This window comes from Pinus tabuliformis, chromosome 7, assembly GCF_031772625.1.
Source record: "Pinus tabuliformis cultivar Carrire ecotype Pingquan chromosome 7, CPIR1, whole genome shotgun sequence".
NCBI lineage: Eukaryota > Viridiplantae > Streptophyta > Pinopsida > Pinales > Pinaceae > Pinus > Pinus tabuliformis.
Window position 1 is genome coordinate 1,317,322,745 of NC_142293.1, and position 18,267 is coordinate 1,317,341,011.

The 18,267-nt window shown below is 37.4% G+C and overlaps 1 protein-coding gene across 1 annotated transcript in view; it reads left to right on the plus strand.

Annotated features, from left to right (window-relative positions):
- The first annotated feature begins 1,735 nt into the window (after positions 1–1,735).
- The window catches only part of LOC149252409 (uncharacterized), a 100,480-nt gene continuing 83,948 nt past the window's right edge, over positions 1,736–18,267 (plus strand). The window contains exon 1 of the mRNA XM_089459689.1: positions 1,736–1,891. The gene's annotated coding sequence lies outside the window, so the exon portion shown is untranslated. The remainder of the gene's footprint in view (positions 1,892–18,267) is intronic.

The following is an 18,267-nucleotide window of genomic DNA, read 5'->3' on the forward strand; positions in this document are numbered from 1 at the left end:
CTCCAAGACCAAGACACCAATCCTCTTTCTTTGTCAATGCTGAGCTCCTCATCATTGCTGCACCATTACTGCACCACTTCATTACTGCTGTAACATCTTTGTTGTCCCTTCACCGAGGTCTTCATCAACTAGATCTCCATGTTGAGATATGTGTTGGAGAGCTGCCTTTTGATCCATCGAGATCATGACTGTCTCATCATAGCCTTCACCGAGATCATAACCATGATAGTATCATGTCTGCACCTTGACCGAGAATGTGACTGTGTTTATCATGATTGCACTGAAGTCTTGTATTCACCGAGATCTTACTTGTCATGGCTATGCCGAGAATATATCACTGTAGGATTACTGACTTCTTATCATGATTATGCCGAGACTGTGTGGGACTGTATACCCCTGTCATACTCATCTGAAAACCATAGAGTCCTTCTCCTAACCGAGGTATTGTACAACTCCTTCATCTGATATTCCTGTAACCCTGAACTTGACCGAGACTTCAGAGAGGTGTCTGAGTATGTCACTGTAATTATGACTGAGATTTCAGAGGTACTATACTTGACCGAAGTTTCAGAGCTATCCGAAAAAGTATGACTATAATTCTGAACTTTACTTGTCTATTTATAGTTGTTGTGTCACCATAAATAAGTCGACATGTACAATGAATCGGTGTGTTTGCTTTTATGAACCGATTTGACAATTATGTATGTATTGAGGCCAACATGACTATTCTTTTTCATCGTTTAGCTTGTAGACTTCTTCTTGTGCTTGTCTTGGAGGATTGTGCTTGTCTTGGAGGGCTACTTGTCATTTCTATAGACTCATATTTTTCACATGCTCAAGAAGAGATTTTTAATACATGACATTGACTCTTGGACTTATCCTAAGGCTCTCAATGGGAGCTGCTAATAATAAACCTCTTGCTCATGAAACCCATGCAGCAAGGCATAATAAATTCATTTTCTTATAAATCATAATTATAATGTCATGAAGACCGAACTTAGTTACATTTTCTTCAACAAAGGTATCTTCAGAGAATTGAGAAAATGGGAGAAGGTAGATGTCCTAAAGTTATCTTCCGTGAAGGAATGAGTGAAAGAAATAAAACATGGATGAGACAAAACAACGAATGGATGCAAAAATGGAATATTTATATCAATGCATGTCCCACACATAGGAAGGATTTGAAGAGTTATGTTATCGAGAAGTTTCGTAAGCATATATGGGGAAAGAGTTGGGTTGAAAGAAGTTACTATGTTCAAGAATTCAACCCCACGTGTGATCTCCAACAAAAAGAGTACATTGGAGCTAGCATTCCATGGAGAGCAAAGATTTTTATTGCTCAATTAAGAATTAACTTGCATCAGTTATTGTGCGAAACAGGTTAGTGGAAAAGACTTAAAAAAGCTTGGGAAGAGCGGGTGCGTATTTTTTGCACTTCTGGGGCAGTGGAATTGGAAAAACATTTCATTTTGAAATGTGATGCTTTCAAAGACATCAGAGACAATTACAACAATATGTTAACATCGGTTCCTTGGCATTGTCTTTTTAATGAACGCATTGTTAGAAAGTTGGATCAATTCATCATTAATTTGAATAATAATGAAGATTGAATTGCAAAAAACAAAAAGAAGCTAATGATCCCATAGAATATAGCTAACCTCGTAGACGTTAAAATTAATTTCATTCATTCATTACGTCTTGTAACCGCATATTCCCATATTGATTATGAGATATAATCCGGTAAAATATCTCATAGACATCTATAAATCGAGTTCACCACATGTGGCGATTGACGTAAATTTACGTTTTTTCAAAAGCACAACAGATTTATCGCGATCTTGTAAAACCAAGACGAGCTTGGAGGGTTTCTAAATTTGCCTTCCTGTTTCTGGTCAGTGTTTTGCCTAGCATGCAATTTAGTCTATGGTTTGAATGCATGAGAATTCAGAAAGAGCTCCTTGTTATTCAAAATCTGTGCCATAATGGAGGGTTGAAATTTGGTTGGTGCCCTGGGATTCGACATAGAGTTATATAAGGCCAATTCCCAATTACATCTGAAGTAAAATATTTAGTGTCAATACCCATCAAATTAGTGCATTGTTGTGTTCATCTCTCTTCTACATAAGTTTCTGAATTCAATCGAAATCAGAGCTGAACAATACATTAGGGCCAAGGATGCACAGTAGTCTTTTTAATTTGCCTTACCTGGCTGCCTCATTAGAATAGTTGATCTCCCTTTTCCCATGCTAAAGTTCCCAGTTTATTCTATAAAATTCTTTACAATAGTAGTTGGCATGCCGAATGCTCTATTTCAAGTTTATGTGGATGAACAAGTTAATGTCAATCGCTAAAGTGATCTTCATTTTTACCTTCCCATACTGTTGCTCTGTGAGATTCCAAAGGAAAGAGTATTGATTGATAAATACAAGTTGCCTTCCTAGTAGCCGATATAGCTGGCATTTGATAGGTCCACACTTCAGTGAATCCCCGAAACTGATTTCCAAAAAAATCTAGTTGCCGAAAACCGCTTAGTGGTAGGGCGGTTTCCAGAAACATACGAGGCAGTTTCCTGAGCGTTTTCAGGAATGATCGAGGGTTTCAGGCTAATTTATACCCTTTTTGTAAGTTCTAAAATGAAAAAACTCATGTTCCGATACGAGCAACAAAGGTTGCAGGATAACCCTAACATGTAAATTAAAAGCCATTTGAAGCTACTTCCTTTTAACTTTTGATTTTTCTAAAGAGAATAACATACCAGTAAAAGGAAGATCACTATAGCCTGGTTTTTAGGTGGATTTTTCTTGAAACATTTTGCCCCTTTTTTTGGAAACTCTTTCCTAGTGTTTTCTCATTTCCTGCACTTTCCTATGCAGATTATTCTACTGTTTCTGGTAACTTTGGATCTGTGTGATACCCGTTTTTGGAAACCTTTTCACATTTCTGGTTTCAATTACTTGGGAATAAATGGCATTTGGTATTAGACAAACAAGTATTTTTAGATGTTAATTTCGAGCTGGCAGATCACACGGCTCAAACATAATTCCATGCTTATTAATTGGAGCATGGGCCAAGTAAAATCATTATGGGAAAATGTAATAGTACTTCATTCTCTTGTCAAGGAAAATCAGCCACATCTCCTCAGCTCTCTTATTATATCAATCATTCTATCAATCTCAGATTCATGATCTATACGGTGTTCTCCATGGCTAAACAGGAACCATTATGAAAAACATGATAATCAACAGGTTGAAGGAGAGATTATAAAGCTTGTATGAGAGAGATATGGCTGCACGTGAGCATAGAGGCTAGGCAAGTTAGGAAGCCTTCCTCCACTGTGTAATTGCTACTTATGGGATGCTTAAGAGCAAAATGTGGGTTTGTCAAGGCATTCTTAGAAGGCTTTCAGCAGATTGGACTCTTTTTTCCTACACTAAAGAGCATTGGAAGGGAAGAATATCCTCGAGGGACGGTTGAGTAGAGAAAGGGAATCATTGGAAGGGGAGAATATCCTCGAGGGACTTTTGAGTAGAGAAAGGGAATATCTTGTGTTGTGTAGGGCAATGGAAGAGAGTGCCGTGTCTGTTTTATAGTTGGATGAGATCCCTGTAGTGCTCTCTACTGAGCAGATTGGTTGAGCCATGAGAGTAAATGGGTTGGGTTCATTGTTATCAGAACTGGGCAGATCATTGAATCTTGAAAGTGTGAACTGGATCGAAACTGAAAAAACATAAAAAATTGGACCAAAAAACTAGTTGACCAAAAAATACATAAACTATTCAAAATTTGGAGAAAAACATATATATTCATGTACATCTATGTGAATCCAAACCAATTATACTCAAATATGCAAATATTCTCATCAAAATAAAGTAAGAGTGCATATAACCAAAATAGCATTGGGTGCAATACATCTTTGAACTAAAGTACATCAACAAAGAGGCTTTAAATGGCCCAAAGAGTCCAAAAATAAACTTTGTACTAATGAGTAACTATATTGACATAGTCTGGAGTCCAGATTCTATAATCTAGTCATGTGGTACTAGTGTCTGGCTGTGGTTGCATTGATTGTTGAACTCCTTTGTCATGGCCCTAGTGAACCTGTACCCTTCGCTCAAGCCATGGAAACATTAGGGTCATGACAGAAGAGTTCAACAATCAATGCAACCAACATCAAGCTACACAGAGGGCTTGGTGCTCTCGATTAAATGCTAGTTCCATAAACTCATACATGATAGAATCTAATGGAAACCTTACAATCCTACCAATCTTGGAATCCTGAAAATCTAAATTTGCTGAATTTTGAATGGGATCTAAAATTCTACTTTTTTCATATGAAGCCTAATGAGGTTGGAACTACTCTCAAACATCCTGAAACAATTAATAGTAATGTTTAATTTTAAGTAAAATGACAGAAAAATAAAGATGAAGAGAATATCAACTTTTATTTACATTGAATTGGACCAGTATAGTGCCAAAACTGATTAGACTGGTCGGTTTTGTCAGTGTCAATAACACTAGTTGGGGTGAGTGAGCTGGAAACATGTAGCTTGGTTTCTTCATCTTAGTGGCCTCATAGCTTGGCTTGTGGGTGGTATTTCCATTAGATGCCTATGGCTGGGTGGAAAATTGTTCATACGTAACCAATTTCTTGGACTTGTTTTTGTTAAAAGTATGTATTTTGTCTTGTTCTATGAGTTTGTAATTGAATGTTGTATATTGCCATGGAATTATATGTATCTTGCATGCTGTGTGTGAAATTATGCTTTATTCTGATCATGGACATTTAGTTGCCTTGAAATCTGTTAATTGATGCTTATTTATTCTGCTGCATTTTATGGTTTTGCATTGCGCATGTATTTAAATAAAACTAGGCTATGATGGAAGACCATCCTTGTTATTATGGTGAAACGGTCTCTTGAGGGCCAAAATTTTGATGTCCTATTTGGTGGCTACCTGTCCCATGCCTGAGAGTACGTGGACAGGGATGCCACATTGTGTATTGGGTACTTCTTTCTTGTTATTTTATAAGTTTGTGTACTTTAAATGGAAAAGTTGAGGGATATAGATGATAATGTATTAGAGTTTTCCATTATGGTTGATTATTCTAGAATATTTATTATGCTTACAAGGTCCATTTCTAGACTACCTTTTTATTTGTTGAATATGTATTGATGTAGCTATTTAACCATCATAATTAGCACACTGTATAGTTAACGATTTCAGTTCCTCTTCCACGTCACCTACTTGTATTTCAGTTTACTATTTCTTTCTTTTAAATTTTGTTTGCCTATGTTCATTACCGTTTTTTACTGGCTTTTCTGTGTTTATGTTTTTGTGGAATGTCACATTGCTTATGTTTTTCTTCATGTTATCCAACTTCACTTGCATATACAAATAATAGAGATGTCTCGCTATCAGTATCCAATCTTGAAACTAAAGTGACTCTGGGAATCTTAAAATAATCAGATTTGTTTTGATAAAATAAATAACTCTTGAAATTTGAAAATAAGCAGGTTTATCTTGATAATCTTTTAATCTACTTTAATCTCCTTAGTAGCCAGCATGTATAACTCCCTTGTCCAATGATGATCATTTGTTTTTTCTTCACTCATTGCCACCTCTGGTGCCTCACCAAATGTATTTAGGTTGTATAAACTTTAAAGTACCTTGTACTCATTCTCTTCAAAGCTTTGGGCTAAGGGCCATTATTTTCGAAGTGCACTTTAAGTAACTGCTGTATCACCAGGGAGCGAAATAACATTGATCTGAGTCTGACCCTGCACACATGCTACCTCCAATAATTATTCCAGCACATCTGCAATAATAATGCATGAGTAAGGGCATAAATGGACAACTTTGTCGCGTAGACTTCTGCAGAAGGATTACCCCGGAGAGGTTCCTATTCATGCTAACTCTGGCTGAAGGATTAGAAAAGGGGGTACTCATTGACCTACTGAGCAGGCTCCCAAAGTTTAACTCAGTTATCAAGGTTAACATGAAGACTGGTAACCCAATATTCTCCTTGCCAAACCTCATCATAAGTGAGTGAACGTAATTACACAAATTTAGCTCTTGCAGGAAGATTGTCTAGCCTGATATGTTGCATGGTATTTCCGATTAGGGACCTTCTACCCCAAATAAACTCTTCCCACATTGATGACATCAAGTTGGTTTTCATGGGCACTCTTCATGAAATCCTTGTTGTGGCACCACAGATGCATTACTAAGGTACTTTTAAGTTTTGTTTGAATGCTTCTGGTCAACCACATGAATTTCACAGGCATACTGATGAAGGCAATTCTTGGCTAAGTCGCTGTGACTCTAGGGCAATCTAACTCTGTCAAAGTTACTTAGGGATTGCATGTGGGCCCATCCATATGAAATGGTTCCTTACATAGGTAAATCAGTCCACAGGGAGCAAGCATGTTACAAGTGGGGAATTGAATTTGGGTGGGTAGGATAACAGCCCCTCACTTTAACCACCCGGGTTAGACTCCATTGGCATTACTAAGGTACTTGAAGGTATGGTTGATAAATGTGTAGACTGATAAAATTTAAATTACTAGAATATATGGTTGATAAATTTGTACTGATATCTTGAGGATATTCTTACCGATTATAGCACTTGGAAACATCTAGCTTTCCCTTTGTCAAGGAACCTTCTATTGAATTCCAATAATATATTCACAATTGATGCTTACTAAGACACGCATGGCTGTAAGTTGTAATGCACACACATTATTCTGTCCCATTTAAGAGTTGATAAGTGCCTTTATTGCAAGTCTCCATTATGACTAGTAGGAGTGGCTTGTGATGGAAATATTAAGGCTACCCAAATAGAGGATGGGAAATCTGTGAAGACATGTCATCTTTTACTATAAAAGCTATAAGAATTGCGACTTCAATAATGCTCTCAATTTGGATTAGTCCTTAATATTATGTCTAGTGAAATCTGTTTGTTATCCAATTTTCCTTAGTCATCCTCTTCTTTTCATAATTTGCCTTATGACAGTAATATTTACTTGGAAATTGTTTTGAATAATATTGTTGGGATACAAGAACATTATTATGGAAATCACACTGCAGAGTGTAATGAAAGTAAATCGAAATGACTGTTTGCTTATGCAAGATGGCTTTTTTTTTTTCTTTTAAATAATTTTGTGAAATACTTATCTTGAGGAAAGCCATCGTGCACTTCCTGTCATTTTGAGTGTTTGAGGGAAAAGTTCCCTAGGTAGGGCTAGGGTTGAAAGCCCCAACAGAGAAGACACAAAATTCAGTAAAAAAAACTCAATCAGACATGCACAATACTTGAATTGACAAAGGTAGGCAAAGAATGCATACTCGTAGGTCCTACGTTTGTTGAGGATACTGCATGGTCCAAACCCTGATTCCTCCTCATGAAGTTGCAGAGCTGCAAGAGACAATAAAACACCAGTGGATCACAACATTCAAAGTACATATGCATATAAATAAATCATATCATAAGATTATCCATTACAAATCCACATTCATGAAGATAAACAAAGCAAACTGGAATGAAACCTGATTTTCTTTATTGAAATGATAGCAGCAAGAGGTGGTTAAGCTACAATCTGATCTTGGCTGTTGGCATTGATGGAACCTTCCTCGGCATCCTTCCTAAGACCTCCTCTCCAACAAAAGTAGTATTATGCGAGATAAAGGGGGTGTAGCATCTATGCATGTAAACAAGGGTTTCCTAGAGACAGGGAAGTGTAAAGAGCACGAGATAACATAGACCTGATCTGGGGATAATTTGATAGAGTAAGGATGCCAATCATTTGGATGCTTTTTAGGCCAACCCATAGTGTGTATTTATACCACTAAAAACTAGTTAATTCGATTAGGTCACAGGCTCCTATAGGTGGGTTTCCAGTCTAAATTGTAAACCCCGCCCAAAAAATAGGTATTTTATATATTTTTTCAATTTTAAAATGCTGTACGAAGGAAGCATTCAGAGGAACTACGTACATATGCATTTTTACAGTGAACAAGGTCACATATAGTTTTTGAATTTGCTTTTTTAAGATGAGGATAGGTCTGCGAGGGAAAAGGGATTTGCACAGGCCAATCAAGAGCATCTGATGAAAAGGAGTGGCAAAAGATGCTATAACATTGAGGATGGTAGCTAGGGTAAACCGTGTTTTGTAGAAGCTCAAGGCTTTGCCAACACAAGGCCAACAATATACTCCTTAAAAGCTTAAACATGTCACTTGCAAGTCTCAAACCTTGGTGGGGAGCATAACACTCCTCTTAACTGCATGGGATAGACCCAATTGACAAATGCAAGATGAGATTGTATTAACAAATACTTGTGTCTCTATTTAAAGATGTTTGTTCAACCTTGTCGGTATCAAAATTATATTTGTGCTGTTGTACTTATGTTGAAGTCATAAAAATGAGAATCCATAATGTAGGCCGCTAGCTAAACTTTTACAATAGTAGTCAAAACATGAAACCATTGGTCAAATACTTTACAAGTTCCATTTACGCATCTTGATGAGATCCTAGGCTCCAAAGCACACTATTTTTGGTGGTTCTGTGATGCATTCATTTAACGTTGGAATAGATGGAGATTGTTGGTTTTTGAACTCTATTGTTCGTGTGACAAGCAATATAATAACTCACAAAGAGTTCATCATTTGATAACACATTCACAAATCTTGGTAATGGTCAATTTTTTTAATTTTATGGTCATTTATATCTCATGTATTTTGATAACATTTTAGTTCTAGAGTGAGACCATTATTTCTTCCTAGTGCTTTGCTACTTAGAGGAGATCATGTCTGCTTTTGCAGATGATTCCCCTTGATGGTAACAATGTTGGTTCTTTGAAATTTATTTGCTCCTTTAGTTTGTCAATGTTTCTATTGAGCATCTTCCCCTTTTGGTATTCCCTTGTTGCTCTTGTACACCTCTTGTCCTCCAATAAGATTTGAACATGGTGATGAGAGAGGACATTATAGGTAGTCACTTGAATAGCCCCTTCCAAGGTCCTTGGTCCTACGATGGCTTTCTGTTTGGAGGACTTCATGCAATTGAGGGATGTACTTATCATATACTTGAAAACATTGAATGCACAACCTCAACGTTCCTGTAAGCCAAGTCAGAGTTTGTTTGCATCATCTTTGAGTTGAGACTGACCACCACATTTTGAGGTTTGAGAGTATCTGTCAGGTTTGTCATCTATAGGACATCGAGTTAGTGTCTTTTGGTGCTTGATATGCTATGAGATAAGGTGGATGTTCTATTGTTTAGACTCTATCCAGACCACTGTTATTGGAACTGGATCGGAACCGGTCGGTTTGACTGGTTTGACCCCCAAACCGGTTTGGTTCAAGGCTTGGAATTGGAAAAGGATGGTTGGGTACCATACCAACTGGTTCCATACAATGCAACCAAGGACGTTCCAAACTCAAAAAAAAAACAATACTTTTTGAGTAGGTAACCAAATATTCAAGCCTGGGGCCCTATAATTGCTATGTAATTAAATTGTTAACCTCACCATTAATTATTTTAGGATGTTTGATAGTGGTTCCAACCTCATTGGATTTCATACGGAGAAAGTAGAATTTTAGATCCCACTCAAAATCTAATAATGTTTCCATTGGATTGCAACATTTTTATTGGATTTTATCATGTACAAGGGTATGGAACTAACATTTGATCAAGAGCACCAAGCCCTCCATGTAATTTGATGTTAATGGCATCAATCGTTGAACTCCTCTGTCATGATCCCGGTAAAAATGTACCCATCGCTCAAACAAAATCTTGACTTGACATGTTAATCTTTTTTAAACTTATTTCATGCTTTGAGGGCGATATTGATCATGAAGATCCCAATATGGGCGATGATTTTGATGATATGTAGGCATTTGTTGTGGCATGATTTTTTTTGGATGCTAGAGGCTGTCCAAAGCTTGTCAGGGGGATTTCTCCAAAGCTTGATTAGTTTTGTTCCCAAAGGAGGTACTAGATCTCCAAGGTAGATTCTATAGGTTTCATCCAAGACAAACCTTGTTAGGTTGATTCCTGCCATCTTCCCACCCTAATATTGATGGAAGATGACCATAAACTATCTGCAAAATCCCAATGGCATCAATGCTTAGATTAGTGAGACCCCACATTTCCTATAAATTGAATCGACAACCAACAATTGTTTCCAACGATGGCTTCTCTAAGGCTTCACACACATCACATCTCTTAATTCAAATCTCATAGAGCCAATAGACATCCTAGCTCAAAGCTAGACTCATCCCAGACAGAGTGTTGCCCGTCAATGTCCCATTACTGGATTCTTTTGGACGATTGAGTGTTAGGGGAGTTTCATGTTGGAATCATGATTGCTGTTACACCAAAACTTGTAGGTGTTAGTAAATAGACGCATCGCTAGAGTTAACGAATCGACGAGAGGCGGTTAAGCACATGCCATGAAACGCACGGGGAGTGCTGGTTTATCCAATGTCCAACAATCTCCCCCCAGTGCGAGCTGAGTGTGATTCAAACTCGAGATCTTTGGCTCTGTACCACTTGTTGGAATCACGATTTCCATTACACCAAAATTTGCAAATGTTAGTAAACAAATGCATCACTAGAGTTAATGGATTCACGAGAGGCGGTTCAACACATGTCGCGAAACACACAGGGAGCGCTAGTCTATCCAATGTCCAACATTTCAGTGGATAAACAACCTCCACCTGGGTTCTTACAACTTGACCCCTGTTGGAAAATGTAACTAGGTTCAGTCTTCATAATTATCATTGTACTTGTGTCATTGTATATTTTATGTAAAAGCAAAAGAAGAAAGATAAATTATTATTATTATTAGTCAAGCATGTTCTTCATGCTTCTAGGGTTTATTGAGTCAAAAGAAAAATTTGTCATGAGTAAATCTATTGTACTTGAGTCTAGTTCTATTTGGACTTTTGAAAGGGGGAAAGAATTTTATTAGTCAAAATAGTCAATTTTGTCCCCACAAGGCCAAGTCAGCCCTGGAAGGGACCTATTCGATCTCCTGGATGTGTATAAATACAGTGCAACTCGACCTCATTTGGATTATCATCAACAACTTCATTTTCTGTGCCAAGAAGCGAGAAAACCAGCGAAAGACAAGAGAAGAAAAGCTAAAGTCAAAAGAGAGAGAGCGAAGGTCAAAGGAGAGAGAATTCTGCCACACATGCAAAGTTTCTACCCTAATTTCTGTCACACGTGCAAAATTTTAGAGAGTTGCAAGGGCCGAAAATTGCAGGGGCTAAAAATTATATTTTGACCATATTTAAAGAGCTTTGACTATCATTGACTTGGTTGAGGAAGGTTTGAAGGAGGGTTGACTTGGGTCTTGTGGGAAGTCTTGGTCTTGATTTTTGGGTCTTGGATTTCTCACTTTGATCTGATTCTATAAGAAGAGGAATTGATTGGGTTTCCCCCCTTATGGGGTTTTGCCCTGACTTGGAGCCTATATCTTGTGTTCATTGTCTTTTATGATCTTCATGGTTTATGTTTTGGTAATTGTTTGATGAAGAGAACATAATAAAAGTAATAAGAAGCCAACACATATTCACAAGCAATTATCAAGTAAGAGAAATCAACCCTAATTTGCTACCTTAGTGATTTCTCAACAACCCCCTTATATCCTCTCCAAATTTTTCAGATGCTGTCATTGACTTTGTATTGGTTGCTTCTCAGGGGTCCTTGTTCTCATCCCTCCTCCTTTTCTTTATTTTTTCCAACGTTACTTGATCATATTCTTTCATGCATTCCTTTGTATCAATTACTTTAGCCTATTTATGCCTTTAGAGTAGCTTTAGGCACTGTTATTAAAAGTGTTGAACCAGTCCAAGATTAATTGGTTTGAAATGATTCACCAAAAAGAAAAGTGAATCTGTCAAAATTGGCTTGAGTTGTCTACCTAAACGAGTCCCATTTTGTTCAAAAATTTTGAAAACAAAAAACTAAAAATCGACCCCCTCTCAAATCTTAACCAAAGCTTATATAATAAACACAACACTCCTGCCCCCTCCCCCCAAAAAAAAAGCCCAAGAATGGATTGTGGAGTGAGATCTTAGTATTGATATCCCAAGAGGATCAAGTCCAAAGAATGATGTTGAGGGTGATGATTAGGACTAGAGCATAGGGGATGATCTTGATGACATCAACATGTCATGATTTGTTGCAGTGTGATATTTTTTGAAATTTGGAGGCCATTTAAAGTCCCAATTTTTATTGTATTTTGTCTTAGATATGTATTGTACTCGTTGCCATTTTGTTATTTTCATCCTTATATCATATATGCTATATATGTTCAAAATTTGCATTATTATTGTCCAGTGGTTTGGATTTACATTTAGGTGCATCCATGTGTGTGTGTGAGAGAGTGCACGTGTTTAATTGAAATTTACATATTTTTTGTATTTTTTAGCTTACTTGTTTTTCGGTTGGTTCTAGTACTATCCAAGTTAGACTCTTGGCCGGTTCTGGTCTTGATAACATTGCTTGTGGTGCTTATTGCTGATTGTACTCTTTTCTCTAGTTCCCTTGACCTACCTTTTTGGTCATCCATTGGACATTAATATATTTTTGAATTTTTCTAATATTATATAGTAGTGTTCTAGACACTCCCATTGTTTATTGGCCACTGCTTGTACTGTTTAGTGAAAAGGAGAATACAAAACACATTCTTCATGTGCTGAAGCACATAGTACATCACCTTTGCTTATAATACAAAATGCTCATAAGATTAGTTGTCCCAAAGGATCCTAAATTTTCAAAAAATACTCGTATTCTGCTTATTCCACATAGAAAGTTCAGCATTAAACTAACAAATTATAATCATCCATAAAATACAACATCAAAATCAGATAAGTCCTAAATCAGATGCATATAATCATGTAGCAAATATAAATACGAAGGCCTGTTTGGTCCTTAGAGGAGACCCCATCAATTGATTCTTCCAACTACACAACTCAAGGATCTTGTTGTATCTCTTGTTTGGACAAAGTGTCTGCTACAATGTTTAGTTCCCTGTATACATGAGTATAAATAACCATTTCAAAATGTGAAAATTATCCTATAACTGTAAAGCCATACTTTGAAGGTTCACATTGTGTATTAATTATTCTTGATTCTTCCACTTAATTACTTGGAACGAGTCCCTAGATACCTATAGTCTTTGTGTACCATTGGCTAAAACCAAATTAATGATGACCCGATGGCCATTAATTCATCATAGTTGTTGGACTTGTTATGACAAAATCTGGTAGGCCTAGTGCAAAGCCCCATTGGGCAACCTAGGTCTTATTGCAACAAGGGATCAACCGCCACTGTCACCTTAGTGGCTTCTACCCAACATTTTAATGGATGAAATTAAGCCCACATGGGAGGCTTCCCTATAAAGATCACTAAAAAGCAGTGTGGAAAAAGTCCCGATAAAATCGGGATTTATTCCCCAAAACGCGATTTTTTCAAGAAAAGGATTAAATCGGCCGATTTTTTGCCGACTTTTTAAGAAACGAAAAAATCGGGATTAAATCGAAAAAGTCGGGATTAAATCGGGACTTTTTCCAAAAAATCGTGGTAGTTTCTTTAATGATTTTTTTTTCTTTGAAAAAATCGGGATTTTATTGAAAAAATCGGGATTTTATTGAAAAAGTCGGGATTTTATTGAAAAAGTCCGGATTTTTTTAAAAATGAATATTTTTGTATTTTTTTAATTTTGCCGACTTTTTGCCGACTTTTTCGAAAAACTCCCGACTTTGCCGAGTTTTTCAACTTTTGGACCCTTGCCGAATTAATCCCGACTTCGACTTTTTCCACATTGCTAAAAAGGTATTCGACTAAGGAGGGCTCAATGGTGATACAAGGTCCAATGATTGAAGGAAGGGTGCCGACAGAGCCTTGAAAGGCTAAGATAAGAGTTGCCTAAAGTTCAAGTATGCTTCCTTAAGACTTCTATATTTTAAAGGAGAGCTGTTGTAAGTTATGCATATTTATGGCAGACAATGGCATATAGTACCTCTAGAAGATAGCCTATCAAGCATGAGCAAGGCTTTCAAGGAGGTAGAGGAGGTTTAGGGCAAACAATGTTGTTATTGTTGAAATAGGCATAAAATAGTAGTAAATAAGATAATGTCATCCCTACTTAACGTTTTTTTTTTTAAATAACGGGTAGTTATTTTCCATTAAAAGAGAGGTCTGGATTTTGGGCTAGTACCCATACATAATTCATCCACCTTCTTAATAGGTTCACATTCAAAATCCAAAAAATTTGGATTCTTTGCTTATGACACCTTTTTTCTACTATTCTAAAGAGATGTCTACTATAGATTCTGAAAAATATCCCTAAAAACAGAAAAAATTTACGTAGCATTCAAAACATATGACAGAGAGGCAACATGCTGAATTTTCTAAGCTTGAAACTTGATTCAGCTTGATTGGTATGATTCTTGACTCACTTTCCTTTTTTCTCCTTAGCTACTTCGGTAGCTTGGCCTTCTTCTAGAGCTAACTTGATCTTTGCAGAAATATTTTCCTCCAATTCCGTGAGCTTACAGTGAATCACTGCCACTTGGGATCAAATTTCATGCTGGAAACGTTCTAGCTTGAGCTGCATAAGTTCCAACTTTGTGTTGGTTGCCAACTGAAGAGCGTTTTGATCCCTTTCCACTGCTTCATTCTGCTGGTGGAAAGCACTGAGCAGTCCTTCAATTGCCACATTCAGCCTCTCTAGAACATGATTGATGTTCACAGTTTCTGTCACTTCCAAATTACAATGACAAACCTGAGTTCTACATTGCAAGATTAAGCGAGCCTATCGCTTGGACACAATCTCCAATTCTATGGGCCAACTTAACCTTGTCTTGTTGTTTTGCTTTAATTGCGGCCCCAGATTGGCAATTTAAAATAATTCTCCAAGGTTCAAGCACAAACCTTCATGTAATTACAACCTACCCTGTCATGTCCATCAATGCTTGTGCGCACCATCCTTTCACTTTTTAAATGCACTGCCAATTCAACTGGATCTGCCCGCTCTGAGAGATCTTGTCACTGTGAATGAATGTTACCAAAGATTGAGGGAATGTTGCTTATTAAATGTCCCTTTCTTCGCTTGGCCAAGAGCCTAGTTTTTCTCCTCAAGATTGTGAACTCCAAGCGCTTTAGGACGAGATCCACAAGCCACCTGGAGGAGCCAATCCACTGAGAGTGTGAGGGAGAAGGAGCTCGAGAGTTGAGATTATAGCATAAATGTTGGCTACCAATACCTACAATTCGTCACCTCATTGTTAATTCTCTTTAGTAGCTTGTTGAAAGATTCACAATCATTGGGTTAGGTCAGGGTTATCAAATCGATACTGCTGTTAGACAACGAATAAAGAAACCACTAGTACTAAGTGCTTGATGGTCAAAAAACTGCGAGTTTGCTGCTCCTTCGCCACCCACATTTGTCGAATAACGATCAGAGTCTCCAAAAACCAAAATGTTTTTGTTTCCTTTTTCGATGGCTATTTCTAGAAATTCTGCTTGATTATTAGTGTACACTTCCAATTCCCATGCATAATTAACCTCAAGTTTTTGGTTGGGGCAATAAATCACCCCTCCCTCTCCTGCCAACTCCAGATTTCCTTTAGAGGCCCTGTCAAAAAACAAAGAGTATTGATATTGATTTGCTCATCATCTTTGAAAGTTCTCAGGATTTTGCCTAACAAAGTTACAAATTTTCCTTATTGGACAGAGCATGACGCTGCTACCCTGATTTGGCGGTTTTCCAACCTTTAGCCATTTTTTTCAGCTGTTGGTAATTCATCCAGTTCTGAAACTTTGTATCCCCTAGAGGTAATAGCTTCAGACATTAAATTAACTGCCTTTGTTGCGACCTTGAGGGGATCCTATTTTTCATTTATGAAGATTATGGCATTTCTAGCAAGCCAAATTCCCCAACAAATGTATTTGGATAAAGTTGTCTAGCATCGCAATACTATTGAAGATGATTTTCTTGACCATGGAGATCTACTTTTCCAATTTGAAACATTTCATTCCAATCTTCAGGAATATATTCTATGTGAGAGGCATTCACATAGGTTGCCTGCCACATTGCTAGAGACAAGGAGCAAAACTTGAACATGTGCATGATATTTTCTTCTGAGGATATACACAGAGGGCACTGGGAAGGGCCATGTATGTTTCGTTTTTTAAGGTTCTCAACAATGAGGATCTTTTGCTGAACTAGAGTCTAGCAAAAGATATTGACTTTTGGCATCCGATTGCCATGCCAAATTGCCTTCCATAGCTTATTTTGAGTTGGATGCGGGAGCTATTTGATGAGGAAGTCATGCCCTTCTTTGATTGAGTAACAATGTGATGGGCTGAGGTTCTAGGATCACTGGTCAGTTTGAGCAAGAGATGGGGGCTAATTCTTTGAGGACTTTAGGGTTTTAACATGCAATTAATGCTAGATTTTACCTTTTTCAAGTAAATGCAATCACTTTACTAGGGCAATAACACATAAATATAAAATAGCTGAAAATGCAAATTTAACTTAACCCTCACCTAAGTTGCACGAAATGTTGAAAAGTTTCGGAGTTTCTGAAATGGGTACGTTTAGAAACGCTACCTCCCAAAAATGGAAACGTCAACTGGCACGTCATATAGGTATATATATATATATATATATAAATAAATAAGTGAATAACACATTATCTTGCAAGAAAAAAGGGAATAAGACCCATAGATGACAATTTTAAGGAAAACCAAGTATATATTAACTCTCATAGATGATTACATGATGGTCGAGTTTCGGCCAAGTTTCAGAGTTTCGGTACAGGTACGGCCCGAAACGTCGGGTTCCTAGAAGTTTCGTGCAACATAGACCCTCACCCTAGTTACCAAGAAAGAGAGAAAAATAGAGAAATTAGGATTTTGATGACAACCTACTAGACTAGTGCCTTGATCTAATTGGGCAATGGAGTCATTTAGGACACGATCTATGAAGAGGGCCTTGATGAAGAGGGTGAGAGAATGAAAATATCTACTTTGAAACCCTAACAACTACTTATTATGGGAGATTTTAAGCTCAAGAGATGCATATAATAAAGTTCTCTTGAAGGAATCTAGCAAACAAATTTTACATACCATGAAAAAATAAAATTCCAATGAAGATTTTGCAACTTTTGATATGGCATACAAGTAAAACCCTAATTCACATAATATAGCATGTAAAATGAAAGAAAATTAGCATGAAACTTGCACCATTTCACAAGAATCACTTCAATGAATCCCAAAGAAGTCTCCTTGTGAAAAAATCTCCCTCACAAGACAATTTGCTCCATAAAAATTACATTGCATTTAAGTAGAAGAAGACAAATAGCTAGTGCGCACTTCTTAGGGAAGAGAAGTGTGATGAAAGATGATGGTGAATAATGGAGAGTGACTCCGCTCTATTTATATGAGGGTAACAAGGTCACTTTTCCATAATTTTACAAGAAAATCCCTAAAAGTTTCCTTTAAGCTTTCAACTAGGTCAAAATTTACAAGCTGACCTTGAGATAGCTCAAAAATACAGTAAAAATGCCAAAATAACCCACACAGGTGGGAAATAAGACTCTTGACCATGATGTCATCCTCCAAGAATGATCAATTTTCCTCGAGCAAGTGATGAAATGGCACATTGAGTGCTCCTCACACCAAGAAATCATCAAAGTGTATGGGTACATCTCCAAAAGGCACCTCCTCCACCATGATGTCATCCACAAAGAGGCTTACGCTGCCCTCATAGGTCACGTAGAGGTGATGTGGCATCGTCTATGGCACGTGTTGGCATCATCTATGGCAAGGGTTGGCATCAAGTCATAGTGTACTAGCTCGAAAATATAGTAAAAATGCCAAAATAACCCACACGGGTGGGAAATAAGACTCTTGACCATGATGTCATCCTCCAAGAATGATCAATCTTCCTCAAGCAAGTGATGAAATGGTACATTGAGTGCTCCTCACACCAAGAAATCATCAAAGTGTATGGGTACATCTCCAAAAGGCACCTCCTCCACTATGATGTCATCCACAAAGAGGCTTACGCCACCCTCATAGGGCACGTAGAGATGATGTGGCATCATCTACGGCAAGTGTTGGCATCATCTATGGCAAGTGTTGGCATCATCTTTGACAAGTGTTGGCATCAAGTCATAGTGTGCTAGCCCTCCCAAGTCATCTCGGTGACATCCATCCTCATTTGGGCTCTTGAATAAGGCAACGTTC